This window comes from Apus apus, chromosome 4 (assembly GCF_020740795.1).
Source record: "Apus apus isolate bApuApu2 chromosome 4, bApuApu2.pri.cur, whole genome shotgun sequence".
NCBI classification, from domain to species: domain Eukaryota; kingdom Metazoa; phylum Chordata; class Aves; order Apodiformes; family Apodidae; genus Apus; species Apus apus.
The window spans coordinates 73,359,818-73,378,804 of record NC_067285.1 but is presented as its reverse complement, the minus strand read 5'-3'; the positions used below and the strand labels follow the sequence as shown (position 1 = coordinate 73,378,804).

The 18,987-nt window shown below is 36.4% G+C and overlaps 1 long non-coding RNA gene across 1 annotated transcript; it reads right to left on the bottom strand.

Annotated features, from left to right (window-relative positions):
• Nucleotides 1-216: 216 nt before the first annotated feature.
• Nucleotides 217-12,645, bottom strand: LOC127384801 (uncharacterized). The gene is made up of 3 exons (XR_007889506.1): nucleotides 12,550-12,645; nucleotides 4,179-4,279; nucleotides 217-548 (listed from the first exon to the last, which is right to left on the bottom strand). It is a non-coding gene; the product is annotated as an uncharacterized LOC127384801 (long non-coding RNA).
• Nucleotides 12,646-18,987: the final 6,342 nt, after the last annotated feature.

The following is an 18,987-nucleotide window of genomic DNA, read 5'->3' as shown; positions in this document are numbered from 1 at the left end:
CTAGGTCAACCCTTGGACTGTCCCACTGGCACAGTTCTAAGCCCCTTTCCTAGCTGTGTTTCCCCTTTGTTCATATGAAACAAACATTTTGCACAGCTGATGCAAAAACACCCTGAAAATGTGCTTCTCTCTGCTCATCTTCATAATGTGAGACACACTACATCTCACTCACCCTCTCTCCTTCCCCTTTTCTCACAGAAAGGTGACTTGGTGTAAATATTCTACTTTTTTTATTATTTATTTAACTATTACTTAGTAAAGTTCTTTACATATATTAAAATATCCACATGTACATATTTTTACATGCTGTGTAGGTGTATGGTGAAAACTCAGTTGTTAGTTCGTGTCCTGGGCCTAAAGGTAGCCTCTCCAACTTCACAGCCTCTCCCCGTCTTTTCTTGTTCTTTCCAATTTGTTAAGTCTATGCTTTGCTCTTCAGTGCTTCAAACCTTCCTCCATTAGACTGATCAGTGTCACTTTTCTCTCCCTTTTTTTGGTCATGACACTTTCAAGCTTTCATGGGTGCTTTTTAATGTTCTCTCGTTACCCTGCATGTAAAAGAAATTGAGTTATCTGTGGCATAGCACAACCAGAGCACAAACTAATAGTATAACTGAAAAAAATGTTCAGAACAGTATTGAAAACTATGCTGTAATGGCTCAAAACTACTGCTCTCATTAACAGGGTACTTTTCCTGAGCCAACTGAGAGAAAGAAAGTAGATGTTTATAATGAAAGGTGCAGAAACATTGGGAAGAAAATGCAAAAGCAACAACAAAACATTGAAATGTGTTCTGGCATTGCAAGGTGTCAGTGCTCATAACAGGAGTCAATATAAGTTCTGACATAGAGTTTAATGGGAAGAGCCCTTGGTTCATTATGAAAACTTAATGTCTGCTTTTTGTTTGCTATATGTGACAAGCCTATGAAAATGTATTCCTTGCTGACTGGCAGTGGCATATATATACATATTGTTTACATTAGAGTAGCTCCCCTTCAAAGTCTGTAGAATGCATTTTGCACAGTTTATGACCATAGCTGTGGGCAAGGATATGACAGTTCTGAAAGCTTATTTTCCCCATGTGGGTTGTGTCTGTTTTTCATTAACAAAATTAAATAGTTTGCACGGGATTTTTAATCCATCACTTCCTTTTTAAATTTCAATAGGATTGCAGCCAAACGTGCGGAAAATATACTTGTCTAAACTACTACATCTTATCCTGAAAGCACAATGTGATAGCTAGAAGGCACCTGTGGTTAAATTAGAGATGACATACATGAATGCACTCCCTTATTAGGACACCAAATTTAAGGAGGATTTGTTTGAAATCCCTAGTTTCTTCACTGAAATTAAAGAGACAACCTAACCCTGCAGCTTCAAGAAAAAAAACAACAAAACTCATAATACTCTGTGATGACTTTTTTGGCCTTATAGAGGTTGTCTGGATATTCTTACTTTTCTCTATGCAGAGAGAGGGAAAGTGAGATAACATACCCCACAAGCTTGCATCTGACTGTGACATCTGTCAAAGCTTCTACATTCGATGACAGTTGAAAGGTATGCAGTCATCTTATTGAGCAGGCAAGTGAATCTCCTTGTCACCACTTTGAAGCCTAAAAACTGCTTGGACCTATGCCAGAATCTCTGCAGTTTGAGCAAATACAGTGGGTTGATATACCAATATTGCAGAGACCCAGCATCACACTCAGGTTAATGGCTGCTGCTCTGTCAACTGCTGCCTGATTGCAGCATTGTTTACGGATTAAGGAGTAAAGGTAATGTTTTGATAGGTTATTTTGGAGTATTGCATTTGATTTTTTTTCTGGGTTTGTTGGGTTTGTTCGTTTACTTTTTTTTGGCCAAGCTAGCATGTGAGAAAATGGGTAAAATATACCTCTACATATCACAGAAATAAAAGTTGTTGCTATTGGGATTTTTCAGAGAATATTCACTACTCAAACAGTAAAACATGGTTTGGATTTCAAGGCAAGAATGAGACCCTTTCCACTGGGCATAGTAATTAAATTATCCAAGTAGATGTTTAAATCCGGTACTGGAATTTCTTCAGAATTTCTGAGTTCTTCATATCTTACCAAACCAGCATTGATACCTTTAACAGCATCTGTCCATGATTTAGCAAGAGAGAGAAAAATATCTAATATTCTTACTTAGTGAGAATAAATAACCGTAACCTGTGCTTAGCTATTCTTCTTCATGATTTTGTCAAAACTCTTTTTAAGAGTTTTCAACTGAAGAAAACCTCAACTCTAACAGAACATTGTTATCTCTTCTTCTTTGCAAATAAAGCAATCACCGCATATTCTAGTTTTCCAAACAGAAAAACATTCCTGCTTTTTTAGCCACAAAGATTCAATCTTGGCCCTAAAAGTAATTTTCTCTCCAGTGTTACACCAACTGATCAAAAAACATGCTCCTATTTTTATTAGTAATCTGTTATGAAATCTTGACTACTGGTGATTGTAGATAAATCAAAAAGCACAAGACTTTTTTAGGTCCCAAGGCCTTTCTAAGTGTGGTTAGGATAAAGAGTCTTTTTACTTGCAAAAAAGCAAACAATTTCAGTATTTTATCAGTGAGAAATCATAAGTAAGTCACTCCAATCACTTATTTCAGTCTTTGAAATACAGATATAAGGATGTAAAAAAAAAAAAAAAAAGGTTTGATAATAATCTTGTTAATAATAAAATATAACTTCCAAAGACCTATGTATTTTACACAAAATTGGTGTTGAAATGGCCAGACCATATTGAGAGTGGTTCTACTCAGCCTTACTCTGGGTCTGATGCTGTTCATTTTTTATTTTTTCCAACTACATGTAAGTGGGTTCACATCTTATTAAATGCAGCTAATTGTTCAGTTCAAACTTAAATAGATGTAAGATGCTGAAGATTAACTGTGTGCTGCAAACACAGTCTGAATTTACTTTGATTTATGTTCTGTATTTTATCCCTTCAGATGTGTTGTGTTTTGTTTTTTTCTTTCCAAAAACTACAGGCGTACCTGTCAAAGCAGTAATTCACTTAACAGAAAATTGAGGAGATCTAACACTGTAAGTGGAAATAACAATATAAATCACCCAGATAACCTTTCTATTCTGAGTCAGCTAGCCTTTCTTCTCTTAGTGATTAGGAGTAGTGCTGGTCCTTACCTGCAGTAGTCCTTTTATTAGCTTGTGTGACTTTAACACTGCTCTCAGGACTGCATGTATGCCCAGACTTACTTTAGATCTTTTTTTATTTCTGAACTTGCTTGCTAACTACATGACTAATCATTAGCTGTAGCAAACAAATCAAAATTGAAGCAAAACCAAAAGAAACTGAACCCCTTCTTAGCTGATAAACACACAAGAACAGTTACATCTTTTTACCCATGTGCAGCTTGTCCACACTTTCCAATATGATCCCCAGTGGACAAGGCACAAATATTTATTTCATAAAGAATGAGTATATGTATCTGAAATTTAAAAACTATACGTTGATGCTCTAAGGTTATATTTCAATAATTACAAAATGTGATACTATAAACTCTGTTCCTATTGTATCAGTTTTTCTACAACAATTAGAACTGTATCCAATTTTGAATATTTTTAATTAATATTTTTTATTAATACAGTGTACAGTTTTGGGCTCACCAATTCAAGAGAGACAGGGACCTACTGGAGAGAGTCCAACAGAGAGCTGTGAGTATGATTAAGGGACTTGAATATCTCCTATGAAGAAAGAATGAGAGACCTGGGGCTGTTTAGTCTTGAGAAGGCTGAGAGGGGATCTTAATGTCTATAAAGGTCTGAGGGGTGGGTATCAAGAGGAAGGGGCCAGTCTCTTTTCAGTGGTGCCCAGTTATAGGACAAGAAACAATGGGTGTAAGCTAGAACATAGGAACTTCCACCTCAACATAAGGAAGAACTTCTTTACTGTAAGGGTTACAAAGCACTGGAACAGGCTGCTCAGAGAGGTGGAGTCTCCTTCTCTGGAGACTTTCAGAACCCATCCTGATGCTCTTCTGTGTGACCTGCCCTAGGTGGTCCTGCCTGGGCGGGAGAGTTGGACTAGATGATCTCTAGAGGTCCCTTCCAACCTCTCATATTCTACGATTCTAAGATTATTCATAGAGGATTTATATTAATAGTATTATATCAAAGAAAATGAACACCATACCTCTTTTTTCCTTTTTCTTTACAATAAAGTCTTCATAGAAGTAAGGTATAACACCCACAGACACTGAAATAACAGACTTTGCCTTATGTTGTAGAACACCTCTGCAAGAAAAAATGTTCTGAATGAAATCAAAGTTGTTTAAAACATAAATGATGCACAATACAAAAGATTTTTCATATGTGACTAGGGAAATGATCTCACAAAGTCATTAAACATATAAAGTCTCATGCAACATTTTTATAGCAGATGCATTGTTTTCAAGAGAAAATACGTGGCTCTGCTTTTAGTTGGACAGTGTCATTGAAAAAAAAAATTCACAGTTTACCCAAATACTTGAATCACTCATAATTCATGATGTTACTTATTTAAAGCTTTAAATACCATGTTACTTTTAGTGTCTGGCACAAATTAAAATGTTGAGTATTAAAAAACCACAAAAAACCTCAGAAAGAGAGCAGAAATAGAATAAACGTACACTGGAAAAATATTGCACAGCTGTCAGTTATGTGTATAACTGCAGTTCTGTAGGATTAAGAAAAACCAGATGTATTTACTCGTAAGGAGCTATATAATAATTCAGATCAGTGGCCACAGTTTTATGATAGAATCATAGAATTGTTAAGGTTGGAAGGGACCTTAAAGATCAGCAGGTTCCAACCTCCCTGCTATGAGCAGGGACACCTCCCACTAGACCAGGCTGCACAAAGCTTCATCCAACCTGGCCTTGAACACCTCCAGGGAGGGGGCTTCCACAACCTCCCTAGGCAACCCATTCCAGCTCCTTAGTACCCTCATGGTGAAGAATTTCTTCCTGATGTCTAAATGAGGAAGAGGGATCTCTAATCAGAGAAGGCTCCAGAACAATAAGAGAAAGACCTGAATACACTACAGAAACACCAAGATTCAAAATTATCCTTTACTGCAAGCCTAACTCCGAGTGACTGTGCTGAGATCCATGGAATCATGGAATTGTCAGAGTGGGATGGGTCCTCTAGAGATCATCTAGTCCAACCGCCCCACTAAAGCAGGATCATCTAGAGCACATTACTTAGGACTCTATCCAGGTGGGTCTTGAATATCTCCAGAGAAGGAAACTCCGCAAGCCCCCTGGGCAGCCTGTTTCATTGTTCTGTCACCTTCACCATAAATAAGTTTTTCCTCATATTTAAATGGAAGCTCTATATTCCAGCTTGTGCCCACTGCCCCTTGTCACTGGGAGTTACTGAAAGGAGTCTGGCTCCATCCACCTTCCACCCACCCTTGAGATACTTACAGGCATTAATAAGGTCTCCCCTCAGCCTTCTCTCCTCCAGGCTTAAGAATCCCAGCTCTCAGCCTTTCCTCGTAAGGGAGATGCTCCAGTCCCCCAGTCATCTTTGTTGCCCTCTGCTGGACTCTCTCTAGTAGTTCCCTGCCTCTTGAACTGGGGAGCCCAGAATTGGATGCAATATTCCAATGCAGCCTCACCAGGGCAGAGTAGAGGAGGAGGATGACCTCTCTTTACCTACTGGCCACACACTTCCTTATGTAACCCAGGATTTTCTTGGCCTTCTTGGCAACGAGGGCACACTGCTGGCTCTTGATACTTAACTAGACTGCTAATGATTCAACTGTGGCTAACAGTGCTCTCAGCCACATGTTCCAAGACACCTAGTAGTTGTGATGTTACTTTTAAGGATAAAAGTAACTGCATTAACTGAAAAGAAATTAAAAAAAATAATAAGAAGAAAACTACTAATAACTATGCTTTAATTTCCTAGTGGCTTTTGTATAGAACTTGGAAACCAAAGTAAATCACAATATTAGCATGATTTCGCTACATGCTTGTAATGACTTCTGATCATTGTTATACACAAAAAGTGCTTTGCAAATTCAGCAAGATAAACCATTCCATCCTTTATGAGTTACTAATATTTAGTTTAATGAAAAACAAAAAAAACCACAAGTCAACAAAACAAACAAAAACCCAAACCAAACCAAACCTGAACTGTAGCATGCCTGGCTTGTTTCAAGTGTGTGGGATAACAACTCATCTGTCTTTTCCCGTCTTTTTTTCCAGCACAAGGGCCAGAGAACTGATGCTTCAAACCCAGAGCTTCTCTGAGGCTGGTCATTGTTTCAAAGCAGAGTACACGGTAGCAAACTGGTAACGCTGTAGCTGGGGAGAGAGATCATGCAGAGGGACAGTGCTGCACCCCTACTGTGAGATGGCAGTTTGTGCACAGCCTTATAGACAAATGAGCTGCAGGAGGCATTGCCTTCCAAATGACTCAGTGCTGGTCAGAACCACACAGCTGCACATCCTGACACTCTCAGGTTGATATTCATATGCATGTTTTTCATAATTTATGCAGCCTTTCATCTGTAAGGGCACATTATGATAAGAGAGGGGGGAAAAAAAAAAAAAAAGATTCAGCCCTTCTACCAATAAAAGAATTTAAAGATCTAATTCCCTTTGTAGAAGTTTGCTACTTCATACACATGGCAAATTAAGGGTCTCACTGCTTATTTTTAAGTACCCAGCACTGCAACCCAAGTCAGTGCCCAAACTCTATTACCCTATGCTGGTGTGAATCACTGGCAATTGTTCTGATAAATGAGGTGTCTCCAGATTTACTTCAGTAAACAAGAAAAGCAGAACTTGGCCCACTGGGAGTTGAGGGTAGTCATCATCTTGTAGGAACAGAGCCAAAGTCTGGGCATTTCCACAAGCTGAAGAAGACAGGCAGAGCATATGCTGCCTCTTATGAACTAAATGTCACTTGTCTTCTGAAGCTCTCTTAACTGTAAGGTTGCTGTTACTTGTTTCCCCAAAGTCCCCATAGTAACCATAAAAAGTTCATTTCTACTGTAAATATTTAAATCCCAGTCAGGCCTGTTAACATTTTGGAGAGTAAACACAAAGGAGCCATGTGATCACTGTGCCTTTCCAGGCCTTGCTGGAAGGCTTTGTCAACTTTAACTTTTTGTGTATTTTGGTTATAGAGATTTCTTAGTAATTTCAAATATAATGTGTTCTGAGATAATTTAATTGTTCCAAGAAATGCTAGTTAGGACACATAAGTGAACTCTTGGGTACTGGGGTGTTACTTCCTTCATGGGTTTTTTTGTTTCCAATTGAAACATTTACAACACCACAACAGGGAGTTAGACTTTTTCAAACATTTCAAGTGTTTGAGCTGTTATCAGTTTAATTATTAGTATTTGTATTGTACATGATGATATTTTTTTTCAGTTGTGAATAAAATTGAACATAGAAACAAGAACTTTCACAGATCACTGAAAGTCAGCATTTTCTAACAGTCATTACTAATACGGTGTAATTGATCTTACAGGTGAATTCAGAAGTTCTCATCCATATACACCATTGTGCTAATTCAAAAATATGTGAAGACATGATGCTAACCACAAAGGATTTATAGTCTAAATGAAATTAAATATGACCAAAAATGGTAAACAATCAAAGAAAGATTGACCTGAATGTTAAGGTTAACAAGAAAATCTCATCAATTTACAAATTAAATATAGTTCAAATGTATAATTCCAGAAAATTTAAAGTGGTGTCTATACTTGCCTTTTCATATTAGAAAAATCATTGAGTTTTTTGTAACAGATGAAAAATTAACAACATTAGCACTAATAGTAATCTGACTATTTTCCTTCTCAGAAAGTCTGCATGGTTTAATATTGTTTTCTTAATATACTTGGTTGGCTTAGTTAATTGTGAAGCAAACAGCCTGAAACCACCGCAGCTGAAAATTAAGAACATTGCTCCAGGTACTATTATATTGATCTCAGATCACTCATACTGAGCACATCAGCATAATATTAGTGCCATAGGCACAAGTGTTGGTACAAAATCAATTTTATCTGCTTTCATACTTTAAATCATATTTTATTAATGAGAAATTCAAGAAAATACTTTTTGAAACAAAATAACTCTGATCCCTCTTTTGGAGTTCCATTAATTTATATTGTTCTTTAGACCCTGAAAATTGTTCCCTTTTATACTTTCAATGAATAGGAGTTTGTTCCTGTGACTATCAAGAAAAATTTATTCAGGCAAGTTTCTCAAGATCCCCTAGCACATCCATTGTTACAGAAAAAAAAATATCACAAAACATACTTTAAACAACCTCAGCATGGTTATACCTGCAGGCAAAATTTGGCCAACACTAATTTAGTATCTGTGAAAAACAAGTATTTCTGCTTGTTATATGCATGGAAAATGGCTGAAAAAAATAACATTTATTTAACATATTTTAAACTTATTAACTGAATCTAAAAATTGGCAACCTAAGTCCATTTATCTATTCTTTTTGGGAAGAATGTCTGGAGAGCAGTCCTGAGGAGAAGGACTTGAGGGTGGTAGTAGATGAGAAGCTCGACATGAGCCACCAGTGTGTGCTCACAGCCCAGAGAGCCAGCTGCATCAAAAGAAGTGTGGCCCGCAGGGCCAGGGAGGTGATTCTGCCCCTTTGCTCTGCTCTGCTCTGGTGAGACCCCACCTGGAATACTGTGTACAGTTCTGGGGCCCTCAGCACAAGATAGATATAGACCTGTTGGAGAGAGTCCAGAAGGTCTTAGGCTAGAAAAGAAAACCTGGAGAGAGTTTAAAGAAGATAACATAGAGACAGAAATAATCAAGTATTGCACTAATTGAGAATCAAAGTTTTTATCACACATGATGAAAAGGAGAAAGGGCAGAAGCTTTAGAGATTCCCTTGGGTGCTATTTGCCTTAGTTAGAAACTGACACTTTAAAACAAAACAAAAAAAAAACCCTGTATCAATTGCATAAAAGCCCTAAACTGGGACATAGTAGATAGGTCAGAAAATTCATAATCAGCAATATTTTATAATCTGGTTTGAATGTGGTCTGAGTTAGTAATGAAGAAAAGCTAATTTTGTTTCATAGCTGTTTAGTGGATTATGATACATGGAGAATTATTACATATGCATTCAATTTGCAATGGGCAGTATTCCACAAGAGACCTGCAGAGACTAATCCCAGTTGGGCAGCTAAGGACTGAAAGGACAATCTGCCTCCCTGAAGAAGTTCTAGCTCAGGGCAAGGCTGACTGAAACAGCAACATAGAGATTTGTCCTGTTCCTGAGGAGCCAGTGTCATTTGGGGAGACAGAGGTGGGGAGCAGAATGAAGCAATATTCCTTATCAATAAAAAAAAAGCCCTACAGTATGTTTTCTTACTTGCTTGACCAGCTGAAATAGTTTCTTAGTCACCTATACTGACAGATAACTTCCTCTGATCCTGACAATTTTTTCTTGACCTATCGAGGCAGCATTCTCTAGGAATTAAAGTTTGACCAGGGCAAAAAGAAGAAATGTGTTGGTTTTTGTTGTAGCTTCTTTAGTGTTTATAAAATTAGATTGATAATAACTGTAGATTAATAAATTAATGTAAAGCAAATTATAAACCAGTTTTAGCAATGATTTTGTTTCACAATAATACTTAAAAAAAAATATTTTAAGAAACAATTATACCCAGAAGGTAAACCAGCCATTTTCACTAGGAAAGCTCATCTGCTTGTCTGCTTTCAATTTTCTTTGTAAATAGAACACTGAGGATGGGGGTAAAATAAAGGGTGGGAGGTGGGGCATATGATTAACCTTACACCAGAACAAGCAGAAAAAGCAAATAAAACAAAATCTCAAACCTGGTGATACTTTTTAGGCTTTTCATCTTTAAAATGTTGAACAATTAGCAATGGGAAGGGGGAAAAAAATATTGGCACATGTGAAAGAAAAGAACCACTGTGTCTAGAGCAGAACCTGAAGAAATCTAAAAGAGAGACTAAGGAACTTTTACAGCATTTCCTTATTTCAAAATAAAATTGAACTGAAGAACAGAAAACATTTTTCCAAAGCCATCAATTAAAAATCTATGACTTATATTGCATTAACTCCCAACAGAATAATCTTTACCAGAAGATCTTGTCAGAGTATTTATAAGAAAGAACAAAAGGAACTAGTATCATTCTTCAGTTTGGGAATCCACTGTTTTCATCATCCTCTTCACTACTATAAAGCAGTATATACAAAATCCTGTTTTAAGAATGGCTTCTGACATAGCAGCGTGTCAGTCTAAGAGAATAATTTCAAGTATGCAAACATGAAAACTCTCAAAGATTTTAAAACTGTGGATTCTTCAGCATCATCAAAGTATTCCATGAAGGAGTCTGTAAGACTTTACTGACATGAATGGACAACTAGATACAATTGAGTGCAAAGAGACACAAGCTAACCAAATTAGCTGTCAGGGAAAGTGTCTCAGATACATAAAGAACAAGAAACACAGTAGTGTACACCCTAATGTTCACAGAGTTGGATATTTCAAAGGGAAACTGGGGAAAGATCTGAAGGAAGAGTTTTTGCCCACAATAATTGTTCCCCAGGGTTTCGCTCAAGGAACTGAAAATATCAGAGATGGCACTCAAAATGTTTGAGACTTCTCGTTTTCAATTTTGGGATTGCAGTTTATATAATGATATTCACAAGGAAAAAAAAAAAAGAAAAAGAAAAAAAATGCTGAATTTTTTCTCTTGGCATCTGACTTTTGAGTTGTTCCTAATGGGATCCCATCAAAATCAGAGGAAATGATCAACTTAAACTCCTCTCTTGTGTATTCCCAAGAAAACACATATCTTCACTTTCAGATGTAGAAAGGAGACAAGCTTGGAAAGAGAAATGCAGGAAATAACAAAAGCATTTTGGAGCTTTCCTAAAAGGCAATAAGAGCTGAGTCATGTCTCCAGTCATGTCTGAACTGCAGAAGTCATCACCATGTAGAGGTGTCCTAGGAAGCACTAAACATGTTGGTACAGCATAGTCATATACTCGGTGGGTTCACTGACTTGGATCCCAGAAAGAAAGTAGACATGTTCATATACCAATGAGTCCTGCATAATTAACCTCACCCCTCAACCAGGCTGCAAGGTCCACACTCATGTGCCAAAAAGGCCATGCTATTTTATTTTTTTTTCAAGGGCTGACTTCAACAGGCTGCCTGGATAAAGGCATCCAGAGATTATCTATACCTAGCTGCAGTCACATTCTATTATGTCTTAATTCACAAAGTGTCACAAGTGTGGTAAAATGAAATGGTACCCATTGGTTTCCATAGGAATCAGGACCTCTTCTCCATTCCTTAAATATTTGAAGTAATAAAAAATAGCAATGATTCTTCAAAAATGTTGCAGGGGAAAAAAAAAAAAAAAAAAAGATGCTAAAAATTAAAATGTATTGGTAGCTGAGAATGATCAAAATATTTCCCATGTATGAGAAGCAGAGAAAGGCAGTGGCTTTTTTTTTTTCTTTCTTTCTCCATATTGACACCAATACAAATATTGTGTATGCATACACATATTTATATTGTAACCTGCAGTTCAGTTTTTAAAGTCAGGAATCCAGGGAGTATGATGGCAACCTAAAATGGGGAAGCTACCTAGGCTTATTTGGAAGGCTATCTATGCTTTTATTGCACCTATAATGAAGTTATTAAAATTATCAAATAAATTTCTGTAATCCCTTCAAGTACTTTGTTTAAAGATGACAAGATCAAGTGTTCATTTGCCTCTGCTTCAGAAAAATATTTTCTGAAACCACTTAATTAATGGAAAAGTAAGAGGGAAAAAGAGATCTAGGCTACAACACAAGAGAAAGACAGGTAACCAGGGTTATATGAAGTACATGCAGATGTTGATGATTACGCTGTATTTGCACAAGGGTTATAGATAATTTGTTCTAAGTGTTATATAAACAGCTTGTTTCATAACAAAAAATATATTTTAAGGGGACATAGAACAAGTAAGATATATATTTTTTATAGTTATTTTTTGAAGAATGGAGACATTTGTATATAAATCACACAACATGCATTCATATGCACTTACATATGCTACGTGTGTGCATGGACATATATATTCCACTATTAGAGAAACTGAAAATGCATTCCGGATAGCAAAGATTTTTGATAAAACAGGTATGATCCTTCACAGTTCAGATTACTATGCAACTGCACTGTTTAAAATACACTAAGCAACTTATTGCAACCATGCAAACTCCACGTTTGGAGCTCTAGCAGTGGACCACACAGAGTACTGTAAACTTAGGAGTAACATTTTTGCTTGCTGGCTAGTCCATAGAGTCAAGAAAAAAAATTATCCCTAAAAGAAGATTCTATATCTTAACAATACTGTGGAACTAATAAAAAACAAGAGATTCAATCCACAGCCATTCAAGATGGAATGGTATCCACACTATTCATGTCTCACATGCCTGTTCAAAAGAATAAAAACACCTCTATGGAGTCAGACCTGTGGTTTCTGCTATGGATGGGAAGTTTTACTCACCATATGCCAACCATCTTACACCATCATCCTACTGTTAATCCACAGGATCAAGCCTTAATATAAATGTGCATTTCCAAACAGCACCAACACTGTAAGAAGAAAACAAAAACAAAAACAATTTTAAAAATAGAGATTATACAGGTTCCTTGAGCATCTCTTATCTAGGAAATTTTTATTTGGATAAGGAATAGCTTCTTTTCACCAGCTATTAAATTCCAGATGTGGTAGCCTCCTTAAATACTTATATATATATATGCATCTATTACATTTCTTTCCTGGCATCCTGTAACTCTGAGAGCAGTCAGAACAAATGAGTAAGTAAACAAAGAAATAAAAATTCTGCAGTTAGAAATCAGTATTTCACTGGCTCAGCTTTAAATATATTATAAGGTGTATAGAACCATCTAAAGTAACACTTCTGGAAAGATGTGGTTTTCACTCTTAGCTGTAGAAGATGGTATTTTCATTGTCTTCTGATTTCTTCGTCTGACTTCTTTCATGGCAGGAGCCATAAAAGCAAGCACACAAGAGTACTAACTTCTGCTGTCCTGAAGTGGGTCTTCTGAAAATAGAAAGAATCAGAAATGTTTAAATTTTCTGCTGAATTAAGTCCGTGATTATTAGAGGATTGCATTTGAATTATCACAAATTAGCAGTCACCTCAAGGAGAGGTTTATAATATAATTTTCTATGAATACTGGGGCATTTTTAAATATTAAGTAGTAGTCATGAAAAATGCACATACATGAAATAAAAAACTACTAATACTTATCTCTATACAAAAGAATGTTCAACAGAAAATTAAAGCAAAACAGAATAATGAGTCAAAATTACAAGTAGTATCATTTTTTCCATATCTGCAACATACTTGACTGCCAAGGTTTACATACCCCTGCAAACATAAGGTCACCTTCATTGAATATAACAGAAAACTGACCATAGCTGTATCATAGTCATATTTCGAATAATACACTTACAGCAAAACAGTAGCTTGTATTTTCACCAAATCAGAAGCTGTCTCTTAACAGCAGTGAATAAGAGCTAGATATATGTAATTGGCTTAATAATATTGAAAGGAAAGAAGTTCAATCAGATCAACTGATGAAAGGAAGAATCATTTTATCTTTAGGCAATTAGGTTACCAAATGGGCAGCAGGAAGTGCAGAGGAATTGCTTCCTATCTATAAAGCCCCACAGAGAAGAAAATCGTTTCAGATAAGGTAAGCATACATGCATGGAGGCAGACAGATCTGAATCTCCTTATGTGAGCACCAAGTGAGCGGGATATAAATTTGTTATGGCCATCAAAGTAGAGCAAAGATTGCTCTGTATTGGTTGAAACAAAAATTCAGACTTCAGAACACTGAAATGCCATTTTTGCATAATGAGAGGTTTTTCTCACCATGTAAGAAGTAACAAGAAGCATGTTTCCTATCATGATTATGTCCTCAGTGTCTGTTTTGGTTTTGTCATAATCCAGTGACTCTTTATTACTGCTGTGATAACATGACACTGAGTTACAATGATGTGCTGGCTTCATACCTGTAAGTCAGCTGGACAAGCAAGAATTCTGTTTCTGAGTAGGAGTGGGAGTTGAAGAAAAACACAGTATACTAAGAACAATCAATACTGAATCTTTTTACATTATTCCTTTTTATATAAAATTCCACTGTTGTACAAGCTACAAGGGAATATTGAAGTTTTAACTTAAGATTCAATCTAAAAATCATTGGTCATGGAATAATTTAGAGAACTGGCAGGAAAAATTAAGGGAACTGACACTTACATTATCACCTTAGGTTCCAAAGCTAAACAGCTGAAGGGAACATAGTACATCCTTAAATACAACATTTTGAACTCTGCGGGTTCAGGAATGAAAGATCAGCAAGGTAGATAGCTTGTCAACTATTCTCATTTTCAAAATTCTTTCTTATTTCAGGAGTGCAAAAAAGATTTTCCATTGACCATTTTTTCCTCTTTCTAAGGTAAATTTTGAAGCAAAACTTTTCAGCAAGGCCTGGGTTCTACATAAAACAAGTGGCTAGAAATCAAATGGAAACTTTAATGTCAGTTATACTGATAAATTGGGATAACAGTGGATTCTATAGTGCACAGAAGCCTAAAGTCAGAAATCTTTAGGGCACTTCACAGTTGTTCTTTAATCCTAAAAAAATGTTCTAGCCATTTTAATGAAACAAGGTCTAATGATCAAACAACAAGATCTGAATCGGAAAATAAAAACTGTAATAATCTTTATAATACTTAAAAGCCAAAATGTAAGGTTGAATTCTGGTCCTTTGTTATCATAAGTTGCATGCATGATCAGTTATGGATGATCATAATTAAATGAAGAAATATTCTTTTCTTGTCACATTATAATATAAATGTCAACACATGGCTGATTTTTATGAACTTGTACATATCTGAAATTTTTTCATAGTTTATGCTATCAATATTTTCCAATGTGTACATAAATCCTCTTAAAGATATAGTAACCTGTTACTGACTGACAAGAGCTGCTGAGGTTTTTTATAGCCTTAATATAGAGCCCCAAGGTATGAAAGCAGAGATTTTTGGACTTGTAATAGTGGCAAAGTATGGGCTCGGTGATTAAATCCCCTTTCATCACTGTTTGATGTAAATCATTGTTAGAAGCATACCTAAGAAGTGAAGATTGACTCTTAAACATCCCCAACCGTGTTGTTGCAGAGCTTTAGCACTACTTGTAGTGTTTTCACAGGAAAGAATATAACATTTCCCAATCAAGTGAAGACTGCTGAGGTGACAGCCTGCCTTCTGCTCTTCTGGTCATCAAGGCCCTGACAAAGGATCATCTCCTTGTGGGAGGAAATGGTAGAACTGTTGCTGTTATCCAGCAGTCTGCACCATCAACAATGACGATCCCTTCTGAATCAAAGTAACTACTTCTGAAACAAAAATAATTGGAATTGCATAGAGGACCAAAAGAGTTGGTAACAATACTAAAGTAAATGCAAAGAACAGATCAGAAGATCAGGACTATGTCATCTACTCTTTGACAAGATTTTCGGTATTTCCTGCTCTAAAATTCTAAAAAGCAAGTATTTGCTTAGTAAAGAAAAGCTGACGGGAGATTTTTCAGGAAGATCTAATATATCCACTTATTTCTTATTTGCAGAAAACCTGTGAACTTTGATAGGGGAGAACCTTCAGGCCAGGAAAGCATCTCCCTCCCTTCACTTCCCGAGTGGAAGAGGTGTTCAGTTTCCTCTGCAGTATAAACCCCAATAATTGTCCTTCTGTGCATGCATTCCTGAAAAAGCAGAGACTAATACTGAATGCTTTAACTTGACAAGTAACCAGAAATACAAAAACACATATATAGAGATATAGCACAGCAGTTTCATGTTTCCCCCAGATGCTAAGATCTTGTAAAATTTATTTAGTTACACACAACACTGGGGAAAGGGCATTCATAGCTTTTCAACTTTTTTTCAATAAATGTAAATATTAATAAATTGCACAATCTTATATAGAAATAGCTTAAAGGAGGGTTGTTAAGGTTGAAAAATCTGTTAAGACATGACAGATTTACACTTATCTGGACAATTTTAATTCCTTTGTCGTGCTTATGCAACATGATGTGATCTTCAACGTCAGGATCAGGCTGTTACCTCACTCAATGCTTAAAGCTGCAAGAGACAATGAAAATATGATCCTTCAAGCCTTTGCAAATGCAATATTTCTGGACATCTAGTGACATTTTTAATTTTTCCTTTAGCTATATATTTTTGAGGCTAGCAGCAGAGTATCTAAATTATTTTTAGAATTTGAACTCAGGCATCTTTGTTTTATTTGATTTCAATTTGTAGTAAGCTAGCATGAGCCTAGAAGCCCCTAGGAAAAATTGTCTTCGTACCTTTCTTATTGCCTCCATAACTGTTCCTGAATTTACACATTTCACACAAAATGGAATAACTAGACCTAAAACTCAATCAGTCAGTATTCATTTTCTCTACCATATTTCTTCCCTCTAAACCAAATGGTTTATTGAAATTTTAAAGGTCATCTCAAAGAACTATAAGAACTTCTGCCCGTGCAGAAAAATCACGTGTTTTTTTCAGCTATTACAGATGGTTTGCCATAGTTCCTATGAAGAAGCAAGTATTTAAAAAAAACTTGCCAGTGCTCACCTCATAGTAAATAATCAAAATGATAAATTAGTTCCTGTTGCTAAACTGGTTTGATATTTCAGTGTTGCCAGGCTCTTCCTTGAACACCAACAGGATACCCAACAAGAAATAGCGCCCTTCTTGAGATATCAGAGGTTTAGTGATTAAAAGATGCAGAGGATTGTTTGAAAACTAACACTACTATGTCAGCATATTTTTTAGCAGTTTTCTTCTTTCTTTGTGAAGAGGAATTGCAGGGAAATGACGTGCTAACTGACAGCCTGCCAGCAGGCGTATCATTGGGAGCATTTACTATGAAATACCAACATCACATTTCTTTTCCTAAGAACTTTTTCCTGCAAAGCTGTCAAATTTTGTTCCATTCCTGTGCATAATGAACTGCTGCTGCTGTTATAATGACTGATGTGGGGATCATAAATTATTCCTAGGCATGTATTCTTACCTTTGTAATTTCCATGTATTTTAGAAGTGTTTTGAACATTTATTATACCAATAATGTAAGCTCCTTAAGTTGTTCTTCACCTGATCATTATAAAGAGCCTATGTAAAAGCAACAGAGGGAGCTTCTCTGTAAATGCAAATCTTCAGCTGTAACATCAAACTGAGTTAGCTGCTTACTTTATTGTCTCCCTTTTTCCATAGTTTATAAACTTTATGATATAGTCACTTTAAATCTTCTTTCAGATTACCATTTATATTTCCCCTCTCAGGCATTATGTCTTTTTGATGTTGGACTTTTAAAATGCCAGATAACAGCTTCTTAAAAAATAGATTTCCAAAATATATCCTGGCACTTAGGGCCAAAATTCTTCAAATGAGATGTGTTGTAATCGCCTTGATTTTTGAATGGCTATTTATGCTTGATTTTCTGAGGCACAAGGTGTCATGGCCCTGGTAAACACAATAGAGATTGTGGTAGAATGCTGCTTATAGAAATCAGAGACAAACATCTGGCATCCACCTTCATTTCAGTGGGTCTTTATGTAGAACCCACTGCAGTTAGTTCGGTTAACTTCAGGTAACTTGGTTATCTCAAGATAACAACATGTTGGTAAACACTTTCTTTATCAGCTTAAGATCAAGGCTTCATCAGGGTATTCACATGGTTCCCTGCTGAAAAATTAGGGTATCATTTTCAGATCTGATTTAAAATCTACACCATGGGAAACAGACTGCTAGTATAAAGATACTTGTGTTCCAAAGCATTTCTGTCCTTTCTGCTACAGTATTCTAGATCACAACCAGCATAACCTGCATGAGAGTCTTTAACCAGCTATTCTCAGCTTAGTATTTGGTAGCTAGTTTTTGTTGCAACATTGAATACTGCTTGTTTCCCTTCCCCCTTCAAAGTGGGAAAATAGCTTGGTTTTCTGCCTCAGCTTATTAGACTTTAAACATTTAGGTTTGGGCTTTTTTTTTTTTTTTTTTTTTTTTTAAATCCCCTGCACACTGTAGTCAGCTCTGGCTCCCTCAGCAACCTATTTGCATAAGTAGGACAAGTTGGATCTCAGCGTTTCACTGTTGGAATTCAGTGAGGATGCATGAGAAGAGAGGAAGGCTGCCAGCAGTGCCAGAAATGGGAACTGGTTTCATCCACCTCCTCTGTGAAATTACACAGCATTGAAACCGATAAAAAAAATCTTGCCACTCTGCTGCTAAATATTTTCAAAATTTAATTGTAATGAGCTGCTGATGGACCAGAACTAGGTCTTCGCCTGATGGAAGCTGCTGTTCTTATAATTTGCTCATAATGAAAAAGAGTCTCTGGAGAAACTGAGACACTGTAGGGTAATTTGTATATAAACTATCGTTTTCTCCTTTGGTTGCTCTTAGCAAGGTTCATTCTGAAAGCAGAAGACAGATCTTTCCCTTTGAAATCCAGCAATTATTTCATGGTCAGCTTCAGGGAGGTCAAGAAATGATGCTAAGTCCTTGGGCAGCACTCCTGGCTATTTACGTGGGGCCCGTAACAGCCCACCTGAATAAAAAAAAAATGTATACAGTAACACCACAGGAAAGGACAAAATAATTGCCAAATACAGCAGGATCAAAGAAAAAAAAAATGTTACTGCCTATGAACCACACCAAACACCTAACACTGTGCTCCTCAGCTGCAGGTCTGAAAACCTGACAATTCAGAGCTCTTCAGCAGTTGCTTCAGCTGTACAAAAGGCTGCACAAGAATTAGCGGAAATTTCTGTAATAGTTAAAAGAAAAATGTTGGGTTTGGTAAAAGATATTTTAGGTTTATTTTTATGTTCAGTAG